Raw genomic sequence first — 13,801 nt, forward strand, 5'->3', positions numbered from 1 at the left:
TGCTCTACTGGCCATTCCCAAAATAATGCCAGGAACTAAGCAGGACCTCCATAAATGCTTTGTTGAATGAATAAATATAACCATGATTAATCACTCACCTATTTTACATGAGATAATTTAATACATACACATACATCTGAATGTCTTAAATGTGTTTGGATGTCGGGGCTTAAAGACAGGAGTTAACAGAATACAAGTTAAGGAGTGACAGGAATACAATGAAAATATATTTAAGGCAAAAGTTTCTGAAACGTATACAAATTAGTTGCCAAGTAATGCCTTAATAATATACCATGTTAAGCAGATTATCTACATAAGTGAGGGTATTTTAGAGAGTGCAAGGGCTTAAACTGAACCTGAGGAAAACTTTGGGTAGGAAGTTAAGGGAAGTTTCCAACAGAATAACCTACTCAGTGACTACCACGCACTGCTAAGCCGGAGGCACTGTTTTAGGAGCAGGAAATTTCAAGGGGATGATCATTGCTTCCATGGAGCACAGGGTCTCACATGGAACACCATAAAAGTGAAAATGACTAAAGTACCTTTAATGGACCTTAAGACCTATCCATTCTTTTTGAGTATGGAGTATTCATCAAAAAAACTGTAAATTACACTGTAACCTGTGCAACTGGAAAAGTGCGGCCCGTATTTAAAGTACTCTTATTTTACACGTACAGATAAATTTTCAAATGAAACCTAAGGCTGTGTTTTTACATTTCATTTTTCAATGTCTTAACTGAAAGGGGTCACAGTTTTACTCCAGAATAAATTACATTATTAAGAATAATTACAGAAGGGAATGTGCTGGATTTCTACAGATTAGACCCTGAATACAGTGAGATGACTGTGGCTGATTCTCCTCCTCTGGGCTTGGCTAATTTGGTCATCACTGAATGGCAGACACTTACTTAGGAGGTGCTCCACCAATTCTTAATGAAATCACTGGTAAAAAATGATAACATATGTTCACTAATAGAGGAATGCCATTATGAAAATATTGACTACGCTTTGATAACCGATTTCAAATAGAAAACTAGCTATAATTCAAACACATGTATCTCTGAGAATTATAAACAAGATTTTCAGTGACCTTTTACTAAGTAATCATTTTTTATATTGCAGCTACATTTTATTTTTTTTATTTAAAAATTTTTTAGTTTATGAAAGTTATAAGTACTAAACAGTTTCCCTCTATGATTCCAATTTTTTTAATTTTTAATTGAGGATAATTGCTTTTCACTATTGTGTTAGTTTCTGCCACACATAAACATGAATCAGCCATAGGTATACATATGTGCCCATCCTCTAAAACTTCCCTTCCACTAAGTAATATTAGTAATAAGAAATATTACCACTTTATTATTGCTGAAAGTGAAAGTCACTCGGTCATGTCCGATGCTTTGTGACCCCATGGACTATACCGTCCATGGAATTTTCCAGGGCAGAATACTGGAGTGGGTAGCCTTTCCCTTCTCCAGGGGATCTTCCCAACCCAGGGATCAAACCCAGGTCTCCTGCATTCAGGCAGATTCTTTACCAGCTGAGCCATAAGGGAAGCCCAAGAATATTGAAATGGGTAGTCTATCCCTTCTCCAGTGTATCTTCCCAACCCAGGAATCGAACCAGGGTTTTCTGCATTGCAGGCAGATTCTTTACTAGCTGAGCTACTAGGGAAGCCCTTATTATTGTTACCATATCATTTTATACATATTTATATAAGTAAAACATTATTATGTTATTTATTAATGATACTTTATTAGTAATAAAACAATTAGTGATGAAAATATATGCTAGTGACCCAGTTACTTGTCTCAGATGATACCAGATAGGATAAGGATGTTCTAATTTTAAAAGAAAGCTCTAGTAAATATGAATGAAACTTCAGTCACTCAGAAAATAAACACAGACACACCCTTCCTGAAGTTCCCCGTGCTGTTGACAAGGAGGGAAGCTGGGTTGGCGAGGAAGAATAGGAGACAAGAAACCCCCTGCAGCCCAGCCTGGAGCTCAGACATGACAAGTCACAGGGTAGCGGAAAGATTTTCCTCCACATTCAAAACCCCACAGAATCAGGACCTAGCAGGTGGAGCCATCTTCCCAGGAAGTACAGAACAGGCGCTGGGTTTGGACCTCATCTTCACATTCTGTCAACAAAGGTCCGTCTAGTCAAGGCTGTGGTTTTTCCAGTAGTCATGTATGGATGTGAGAGTTGGACTCTAAAAAAAGCTGAGCACCAAAGAATTGATGCTTTTGAACTGTGGTGTTGGAGAAGACTCTTGAGAGTCCCTTGGACTGCAAGGAGATCCAACCAGTCCATCCTAAAGGAGATCAGTCCTGGGTGTTCATTGGAAGGACTGATGCTGAAGCTGAAACTCCAATACTTTGGCTACCTGATGCGAAGGGCTGACTCATTTGAGAAGACCCTGATGCTGGGAAGTGTTGGGGGCAGGAGAAGGGGACGACAGAGGATGAGATGGCTGTATGGCATCACCGCCACAAAGGACATGGGTTTGGGTGGACTCCAGGAGTTGGCGATGGACAGGGACGCCTGGCGTGCTGAGTTCATGGGGTCGCAAAGAGTCAGACATGACTGAGTGACTTTTGAACTGAACTGAACTTCACATTCTGACTGAATCTGATTGGGCTTCCCTGGTAGCTCAGTTAGTAAAGAATCTGCGTGTAAATGCAGGAAACCCAGGTTCGATCCCTGGGACAGGAAGATCCCCTTGAGAAGGAAATAGCAACCCACTCAAGTATTCTTGCCCGGGAAATCCCATGGACAGAGGAGCCTGGTGGGCTGCAGTCCATGGGCTCATAGAGAGCCAGGCATGACTGACTGACTGACAGTTTGGACCTCATCTTCACACTCTGACTAAATCTGATTGCCTTTTAAAGCCTTCCTCCACCAACAACCCCCAAGTCCCTAACCTGCTTGCTAACACAGAAAATCCCTTTAATTAGCATGCATGCTTTGTAACACGGGTATACACAATATAGATTGGTTTCCCTTTGAGAATCTTTCACATGTTGAAGAGGTGGTGGCAGTTTCCTAGTACCGGGAGCAGAATGCATGGAAGCTTGAGGTTAGGTCAGCACAGGTTACAGGTGAAGGACTCAGAGGTGGAGTGGGAGCCCTTTGTCTTGGGTTGAATCTATTTTTGTGCACCGGGGCAGGATTTGCAGAATTTGTTGTTGGAGGTATTTTTGTCCTAGAACTTAAAATATAGCTAACTGTGTATTTCTTAAGCAACTGTTTAACAAAATCACTTATCAGAGCTGGAAAAGATTATAAACTCTAATTAAGGACTTTGGTTCTCAGGCACTAATCCTGGCCTTACTCATGCTTGGGATTCACACTGAGCAAATGACTTTTAGTAGACAGCAGAAAGTGAAATTTGCTAGATGATGTTTTCCTTAACCCTCATAAGTTTTTATAAATGTCATATATGTCATATAAATATATGTCATATGAATGTCATATATGGAGAAAAAACTTCAGAGCATACATCTGGTGTTTAGAGGAGACTGGGAAAGATCCAGTTCTGGATTTGCTTCCTTGATATTAAGGGCTTCCCTGGTAGCTCAGATGGTAAAGAGCGTGCCTGTAATGCTGGAGACCTGGGTTCTGTCCCTGGGTCAGGAAGAGCCCCTGGAGAAGGAAATGGCAACCCACTCCAGTATTCTTGTCCAGAAAATCCCATGAATGGAGGAGCCTGGCAGGCTACAGTCCATGGGGTCACAAAAAATTGGACACGACTGAACGACTACCATATTAAGATGTGAATTATTTTGAGGCTCTGAGGCTGACCACAGTCATACAGAAGGAGGTTAAAGCTAAGAAAATTGACTTAATAAAACAATTTTTTAGCTGGTGCAGTACTACTCTATATCATAATTATATAGCGTTAGATGACACTGCTTATTTTTAAGCAAACCTGAAAACATACATCTCCTGCATTGGCAGGCGGGTTCTTTACCACTAGTGCCACCTGAGAAGCCAAGTTTAAGAGACATGTATATAAATTAAATTCAAAATCTGATACTTCTCTAAAACTTTGTAATAGAAATCATTTACATGCTCCGCTTCCCCCTATGAATTGTGATGCCATGGGACAAAAGCAGATAATAGGCATGAGAAACTAGAATTCTATAAATATATTTTAAATTTCCAAGGTATCATGCAGATTCTTCAGCCATGAGATAGGTTTCCATTTTAAATCAGAATGGGATTCTCATAATAGGTCATTTGACTATTTGTAGCAACCAGCCCTTTTCACATGTATTTAAATCAGTCTGGCAATAAATATTATCCCAAGATTATTTTAGGACAAAATATCCCGCTTAGAGTTCAGCCGTGGGAAATGTGGAAGGTAGCCACATCTGGAAGCATGCACATGCGGCATGGAAGGAAATTCTGAACACTGCAGGCGGGAGGGGTAGAAATGGAGCAGGAGCGCCAAGGGCGCTTGGAGGCCAAAGTGAGAAAACAGAGGGCCAGTCCCTCTTCAGTCCTCAGGGTTTTTTTTTTTTTTCCATCTACTTGCAGATGTTGGTGCCAGGAGCAGAGCTTAAAAATCACAAAACTTTATAGAGTTTTCCTTTGGCATCCAAAAGAATCTGTTTGACTTCTCATCTCCATCCCTGTTCCTTCTATCACATGTTTTCCCTTTGAGAATCTTTATATCAACCCACATGCCTCAAAGAGGCTCTTCATACCACCTGGAAAAATACGCTTTTCTAATTTTCTGGAAAGGGCTTTAAGCTGCAACTGGGGACCGGAATAATTGACTCTTACTCCTCCCAGTGCCTTTCGGCTTTATTTAACTGATCAGGGAGTAGGAAACACTGCCCATAAACATTGGACACTAACACACTGAAAAGATAGAATTCAGAGTTATAAAGTCTCTGCTTCATCTTGACAGGCTGTGCTAGTTTTGTGACAACCCTTCTGGGGTGAATTTGAGCCTGGAAAACCATCACTCTGATGAATCCAAGCCAGTTCCTTTGCAATAGTTTCTTCAGCTTGGTAACTGCCTTGATTCTTTATCATACCCTTAAAAACCCAGATATTATGTTAGAGCAAGATAAAAAGTAAAACTTTCTTTAAACGAACAGATTCTTAACCGGTTCTATACCTGTTCATCCTTGTCTTCCTTGCACCTCCATTTTTCACTAACCAGAGGTATCTGCTCACTTTTAAAAATAATTTTGACAAATACATGAATAGGTGATGTAATTTCTCACTTAAATGCTTTCTTCTCTGCAATCACTCTCTGTGTGGTTTTTTTTGTTTGTTTGTTTGTTTGTCTTTTAACTTTACTGAGGCTTTCAATGGCTAAGTCACAAACGTCTTGGTAAATGTCACACTGCACTTGAAACTATGTGGGCTATTTTCAAATATGTTTTGATATTGATTTCTAACATAATCCCACAGTGATAAGAGAACAGACTCTGTATGAAATTTTTGCACCTTGTTTTATGTCCCTGGATATGTTCCAGTGTTTCCTGGTTTATAGTCTATGGGAAGTTAAATAGAATTTGTATCCTGCTGTTGTGTGAAAATTCTATAAATTATCTTAACTATGTTCAATTGGCCTACAGTGCTTTCCACGTCTACTATATCCTTCTACTTTTATGCATATCCATTCTATAACTTTTTTAGAGTTTGATACCGAAACTCCAACTAAAAATCTTAATTTAACTACTTTAAAAAACAATTGTAATATATAGTGGGACTATATGTAACTTTGTTCTGCATTTTCCAGAAAGTGACAGTGAAAGTGAAACTTGCTCAGTCGTATCCAGCTCTTTGCCACCCCATGGACTATACAGTCCATGGAATTCTCCAGCCCAGAATACTGGAGTGGGTAGCCTTTCACTTCTCCAGGGGATCTTCCCAACTCAGGGATCGAACCCAGTTCTCCCACATTGCAGGCGGATTCTTTACCAGCTGAGCCACCCCAAGTCTCCTGCAAATGTGTTATCATACTTTCATAATTTAAAAAATAAAAAAGAAAGAAAAAAACAGCTTTTTCGAGTAAGGGTGTTATGAGTATGTGGGTCCTGGTAGGAAGGAAAATGCAATGAATTCCACCTCATCAAGACCTCCTGAAGAACCACACCTTGGGCCAAAGCTGGCTCAAAAAACACAGTAAAGAACATCCAAGGGGGTACTCTCAATGTCTAAACATGGAGTGAGAAACATTCAGAGAGATCTCATCAAGCAGCAGGCTTGGGTTTTGATATCTAATTCTTTCACTTGCCTCAGAACACATTCAAGTAGAAAGTCTGAAAAAAAAAATCCTCTTTCTAACATGTTGACTTCATAACCATTATACATAGATTATATGGGCTTGTGTTTAATCTTGGTCTCTATAAGTGCTATTTAACTACTTATTTGGGGGGAAAAAGATATCCTTAGCCTCAATATTTTGGCTAGAAAGTGGGTGTCCACATAGAATTCATCCTCTTTGGTTGATTTTAGCAAAAATAGGTGACTTTCTGGGGCAAATATAAAATAAGTAGCTGAAGGGATCTTCTCAGATCTTTAGACTGATTATCAAAAGTGTTAAAAAAAAAAAAAAAAAACTGCCCAGGAACAGTTTCCCTTGGCTTTGAAAACAAATGCCATACAGTAAAATTTAGGGAAAGCACATTTTGTATTCTTTTACTGGCCTAAAAACTCACTTTCAATAAGTCTGGTGAAGGAAACCAAACACCTTAAGTGTTCATTTCCTAAAGATTTCTTTACCAACTAAGGTCCATTAGCAATTCCAGCAGGCTCGTCATCAATATATTCTGATAAACGAACTAAGTTGATTTTTCATACCTGGATAGAAAAGATCCAGAAACACAGTGAAAAGAAGATTATGGATATAGGTGACTTCAGGCATATGGGATGGAATCAATCAAGAATTAATCAAACCACATGTCTGGGTCAAAAAGGACACACATCCTAGGTAACTGATGTTTGACAAAAATGATCTCGATAACTTCTCGGCTTCCCACCAAGCCTGAGTCCAGCAACGGCTCATGTGTTCCGTTGTCACACAGATGCAGCCAGCTGGCTGCCGGACTGAGGAATCTCCAGAGTTTATGACTCCCTTTGGGAACCTCTTGAATCCTCCTTTCATTCGACAAGGTGCCCTTTAAAAAATTACTTCTCTACACACAATCTGCTCTGCCAAAAGATGAGTAATTTATTTCCCTGCAGTGTGTAATGTCTTGGCCAACGTGATGCCGTTTCAGATGTGAACAGGTTTAAAGGTGGTACATCTCTTTACTTTGGCCCCAATCCGCCATGTGTGTTGTGCATGTAATTATGGCCCAGTTTAACGATCAGAAGGTTCCTACTCCATAATTTTACTTAATTTTCTGAGTTTGCCAACAGGATTAAAATATATTTTCATTTTATTTTAAAATGATATGTTTCTATAAATGATTTTTGCTAGAAAAGGGCACGAGTAAATTTCCACTTCTTCATTAGATGTACATTTACTAGGTTTCTTTAAATAGACATATTCACTTCCTAGAAACTCTGAAATAAAAAATTGAAAAGGCAGTAATTTGTTTTTTTACTCATGCTTTCTCACCTAATGTGCTTTTCTATGCTCACATATGCTATGCTATAAATATTACACTGTAGGATTCAAATTGATCTTGGGAAAGTCATGAACTCTTGTAAGCCTGTTTCTTCATCTATAAAATGGGGAGAATATCCTTTCTTAAGTACCTATTTTTCATGTTTGCTGCAAGAATTACACATCAGATCACAGATGTTATGTGAAAGTGCTTTGTAAACCACAGCTCACTATGCAAATATAACTTATTTCTGTTGCTCTGGGTATTTTAACGTTACCCAACTAATTAACGGCAAACATGACCTCTGAGTAGATTGATGATACCCTTCTGTGTTTGCCATGGTAGCTTCTATTTACAGAACCATATGCTGCACTGTATATGTACAGAAGATGGACCAATTATGCCTGAGACTATTAATCAATATTGTTTCATGTGTATGGAAAAGGAAAATTGATTATTAAGTTCTCAGTATGGGGCTACATTTTAAATCCTGTTAAACGTGTCAGGAGAATTAAACTTTCCTACGTACTGGAGAAGCCTAATCTAATGTTGCTGTTGTTCAGCCACTAAGTCATGTTTGACTATTTGTGACCCCATGGACTACAGCACACCAGGCACCCTTGGCATCTGGAGTTTGCTCAAATTCATGTCCATTGAGTTGGTGATGCTATTTGACCATCTCATACTCTGCTACCCTCTTCTCTTTTTGCTTTCAATCTTTTCCAGCATCAGGGTCTTTTCCAATGAGTCGACTCTTTACATCAGGTGGCCAAAGACTGGAGCTTCAGTTTTAGCATCAGCCCTTCCAATGAATATTATTCAGGACTGATTTCCTTTAGGACTGATTGGTTTGATGCCTGTGGAGCCCAAGGGACTCTTAAGAGTCTTCCACACACAATTAGAAAGCATCAATTCTTTGGTGCTCAGCCTTCTTTACAGTCCATTCATGACTACTAGAAAAGCCATAGCTTTGACTAAATAGACCTTTGCCAGTAAAATGATGTCTTTGCTTTTAAATATGCTATTTAGGTTTGTCATAGCTTTCCTTCCAAGGAGCAAGCATCTTTTAATCTCATGCCTGCAGTCACTGTCTACAGTGATTTTGGAGCCCAAGAAAAGAAAATCTGTCACTGCTTCCACTCTCTCCCCTTCTATTTGCCATGAAGTGATGGGACTGGATGGAACTGGATCTGTTTTTTCAATGTTGAGTTTTAAGCCAGCTTTTTCACTTAGTGTCAAATACTTTTGTACAGTAGTGAAAAAATATACAGTCTGAGATACTATTTATCATTTGTATAATAAGCAGCAAGGTGCACAGGCTGCCTCTCAAAGCAGTAACTCAATCCTGCAAGTACATCAATATCACCAAAGGATATATTATAGATGCCCAAGAGGACTCTGGGCAAGATCCTCCCAGAAACCAGAGAACTGCCCTTTACTTCTTTAGGATGAATTGCATTATATTTCTTGATGTTCTCAGGCATGTGAATTATGACGTATCTTTGTCAAACATCTGTTCTGTTTTGAATAGCAATTTGTATACTATATGATTTTCTCAAGTTGTATTCTTTAGAATAAATTAAAATGTCTAATAAAATGCTTTGCCACTCTCACCCCAGGAAAGTATCAAAGAGAGAAAAAAGAGTTAGAAATATAATTGTGCCATGTTAAGAGAAGGTATATTTATCTATTCATCTTAGAATAAAAAATGCAGTGAAATAATTAGTATATAACTTAAACGAAGTAGGTAAGAGAAACAGAATAAAGCAATATATGGTGGAAAAGCAGGAATAGTAAACCTGGTTTCAGCCTGGATTCAAGCGACTTCATTTGCTTATTCAAGTAGGTAAACTTTTAGGTAGAACTGCACAGATTATAATAATTTTATGATATCTGGCTAACATGATTTTTTGGCAACTAAATTGTGCAATTATAAATGTATCTTAAAAATTCATAAAAATAAAGATATGTTTTGAAAATAAAATACATATAAAGCTTTAATAATAAGCTACATAAATATGAGTACTGACATAATTATACATGTATATGTCTTTGTACACACACACATATACACATGTATTTCTAAGAATCCTGAAAGATAAAATGGATTTTTAATATCTTTGAACCGAATTTTTAAAGACATACACAAAAGTGAAAAGAAATCTACTAGCAAAAGTCACTCCTCTGATACACAGGACCTGACATCACTTCTCAAACACATCTTGGGTCCTCCCTGCCAGACCTCACCTCTGTAACCCTCAAGAGTGACTTGTGATCTTGGTGATTTTAAGATGTTCAACTATAAGCTAAATCTGAGAAAATTAAAATTTACTTTGGCATGATTTTAGGTTTCAGAACACTGCATTACATTATTAATCTTTGGCCATTGCTAATTCTTGCAATTCCAGGCTTCAAATTGCTACAATAATGTATTAACATGAAGCTTTCTTATCCTCATCAGTGCAGAAAAGTAAGAATTTAATGATCAAGCCAATGCTAAGTATTTCGTTACTAGCACACTTGCAAATTCTCTTGACTCTGCTCACGTCTCTCAGGGTCCTCCATTCCCATCACAGTCTAAAACACTGAACCATCTTAGCTTACTTGGACCATTGCCACAGACTCTCATCTACAGACACTACACGGCTGCTATAATCCGTTCTCCACATTATGTCCAGCTTCATCTTTACAAAATGTGTATCGATCATATCAGTCCACAGGTCGCAAACCTTTCAAGAACTTCTAAATGCTCTCACACAGATCAAAATACAGAGCTTTTACCTTCCTTCTGTATCACACCCACTGCTCTGTCACTCTCCTGCTCTTTCTTGGTTCTCAGGTGATATGATCTTTCTTTTAATGCCTTGAGTATATGCTACACTTACCAATTACAGCAAATTTTTTGCACAAGAAATGCCATCTACCTGAAATAGTTTTTACCCAATTCCTACCCCCACCTTTCATCTAGTTCACTCCTATTGATCCTTCAGCTTTCAGTTTAGGCATCATGTCTCCTGTCACATGCCTTCAACACCACCATGTATATTATATATGGTGTCATATTTGATTAACGTCAGTCTCTCCTAGGGCTTCCCTTGTAGCTCAGCTGGTAAAGAACCCACCTTCAATGCGGGAGACCTGGGTTCAATTCCTGGGTTGGGAAGATCCCCTGGAGAAGAGAAAGGCTACCCACTCAGTATTCAGTCTCTCCTAGTACAATATAAGCCCCATGAGACACAGGGACCAAGTTTTATTTTGGGAGGGCTTGAATAAAGAATATCATAAAGAAGTCGACACAACATAGTTTGCCTAAGTTCAACCTGAGTTCATTATGTATTCATGGAATTGTTTCTTTAAACTGTCTAAATCCCACATGCTTTTTTAAATAAACCATATACTTTTAATAACCACTAAGCCTCTAACAGGTTCCAAAAATGATGCAAGTGAAAACCATTAAATGACTTTCCATAGTGTCTGAAGAAGCTGTTGTACAAGTCTGGCCTGTAAGGAATTTTTAGATTCATGTGCTCTGTATCATTCCCTTTTAATTTAAATTTTCTCTTTAGAAGGTGTTTTTAATATCATTGAATGTGCAGAAATCTGTTCTGAATTTATATCATTTAAAATCAGCCTTAAAAGTCAGTGATTTATGAAGAACACTGACTTGATGATGGTTTACAACATTTTTCCCTCCTGAGAGGAGACCTATGCTGGGAAAAATAAAACATCCCAAGTCTCATTAATGGAAACAGAGCTGAACAGACAACTGTAACTGTTGCAGATTGCTGAAACTGCCAGGAAATTATAAAAGCAAAAACAAGATTGGGCTGGCAGATTAATGTGCCTTCCATGTACAATCCTGAAATATAAAACCATGGAATTTTCTAATGTTAATGAATATTTCTGTCAATATTTGTCTAGGCACTTTAATGTTGTATGTTATAGAAGAGATTAAACAGAGGAAAACTCACTTTACAAAGTTGGATCCCAGTGCAGATGTATTCATATGCTACCTATTCAGTTTCCAACTTCTGGACGTTCACTTGCGGCTTATTATTTTATTTATTAAGGATAATGAGCGCACAGAGCTGCTCTGTCAAAGGAGAATTAATCTGAATAAAAGTTGCTCAACTAATTATGCAGATTTATGCCAGAGGAGTCTCAGATTGAATTTAGGCCATCCCCCAAGCTCCTCCCTTCTTCATCTACCAATGCAGTAATTGATTTATCAAGTAATTATTGAGCACCTTTTAAGTGACACGTTTTTAAAACAAGAGCTCGTGAACTAGTTGGAAACTGAATAAGACAAGCAAAACAGATACGGAGGATACAAAGCAGTCAAAACTCTTCTGTAGTAAATACAGACTTTTCTTAGAACACAACTGCTGCGAGCATTTGCTCAGGCATCTCACCTGTGAGAAGCACAGACCTGATTTCCACACTTTCCATCCCAGCTCAGATTCATTCAGCTTTAGTCAGCTATTCCTTCCCCACAAACTTTCACGTGCATGAGCAGGAGCTTTAGATAAGCCAGCAGTAATGCCCTGCTCTAAAAAATGCCAAACTTCGTCACCTGATTCCTACTGCCCTGTGGACTTCATAGTGCTTCCAGCATTAGGGAGTTTTAACAACAATACAGGGTATGTCAATGTCTTACAGAATGCTACTGAATTTTGAAAAAAAACACTTCATATTGACTTAAGGTTCAAAATTAAATTCATCCTAAAAGGGAACCTTCCTAATAGTGTTTGTTGGTGGGAATGTAAGTTTCTACAGACATTATGGACAAGAGTATGGATGTTCCTCAGAAAACTAAAAAATAGAATTACCATATGACCTAGCAACCCCACTCCTGGGCATATACTTAGACAAAACTATAATTTAAAAAGACACATGCACCCTTAGGTTCATAGCAACACTGTTCACAGTAGCCAAAATATGTAAACAATCTAAATGTCTATCGACAGAAGATGTGATACATTTATATAATGGAATACTACTCAGCCATAAAAAAGAATGAAATAATGCTGTTTGCTCCAATATGGATGCAACTAGAGATTATCATACTAAGTGAAGTCAGAAAGAGAAAGACAAATACCACACAATATCACTTACATGTGAATCTAAAATATGGCACAAATGAAACTGTCTATAAAACAGCAGACTCACAGACGTAGAGACCAGACTTCTGGTTGCCAGTGGGGAAAGAGGAGGGAGAGGGAGAGGGATGGACTGGAAGTTTGGGGTTAATAGATTCAAACTATTACATTTAGAATGGATAAGCAACAAGGTCATACTGCCTAGCACAAGGGACTATAACCAATCTCTTGGGATAAACTATAATGGAAAAGAATATATTTTTAAAAAGGTTGTATATATGTATGTAACTGAGTCATGCTGCTATATAGCAGAGATTGGCCCAACGCTGTAAATCAACTGTACTTTAATAAAAATGGTTTAAAAAGTTAAATTCACCCTAGAGCACACTAGGGTGTGTGTTACGGACTTAGAAGCATTACAGGAAACTCCTTGAAATAAATCTTGTATTTCTAAACAGAACAAGCCATTTATTAGATTGTTGAGTTGACTGCCATATCTTAGAGGAAAAAAAAATAAGCATTTCTGAACTAGATTGTTGGTATTTATATTTAGAGCCAAGGAATCAAAGTGAATTTCTCTGACCCTGGCAGAGACTAAAGAATTTTCTGGCCAAGAATGCTACACCCACATGGTTCCATGAAGAGCACCAATACTCAGCAAAACTGTGAAGAAGGCACGAAGCATCTGTGCCTCCCCTTCACTTCCCGAGGACACCTCTCATAGTAAATCATGAGCAAGATACATTTACCGAGCACCTACTCTCTTCCAGGCATAGTTTTAGGTGCTACTGAAAACAAAGAAACTAACATTCTACTTCTTCACTTCATTCAAGGTCATTTTCACGAGCACCCACTCTGGGCCTGGAACTGTGCTCAGCACTCGGAAGAGTGACTTAGAAACACCACATGGCGTCTGCCAAAAGTGAAGGTGTCTGCACATACGTTCAAATATGCAAGAGCAAATGGGGTGGGTACCATTTATCTTGGGCTTCCAAGTGGCATTAGTGGTGAAGAACCCACCTGCCAACGCAGGAGACATAAGAGACTGGGTTCCATGCCTGGATGGGGAAGATGCCCTGGAGGGAGGGCATGGCAACCCGCTTCAGTATTCTTCCCTGGAG

General features: G+C 38.5%; 1 protein-coding gene across 4 annotated transcripts in view; it reads right to left on the reverse strand.

The window, feature by feature from the left end:
- Positions 1-13,801, reverse strand: part of ADGRG6 (adhesion G protein-coupled receptor G6) — a 154,258-nt gene that overhangs the window by 11,760 nt on the left and 128,697 nt on the right. The window lies entirely within an intron of this gene.

This window comes from Muntiacus reevesi, chromosome 3 (assembly GCF_963930625.1).
Source record: "Muntiacus reevesi chromosome 3, mMunRee1.1, whole genome shotgun sequence".
In the NCBI taxonomy this organism is placed as follows: domain Eukaryota; kingdom Metazoa; phylum Chordata; class Mammalia; order Artiodactyla; family Cervidae; genus Muntiacus; species Muntiacus reevesi.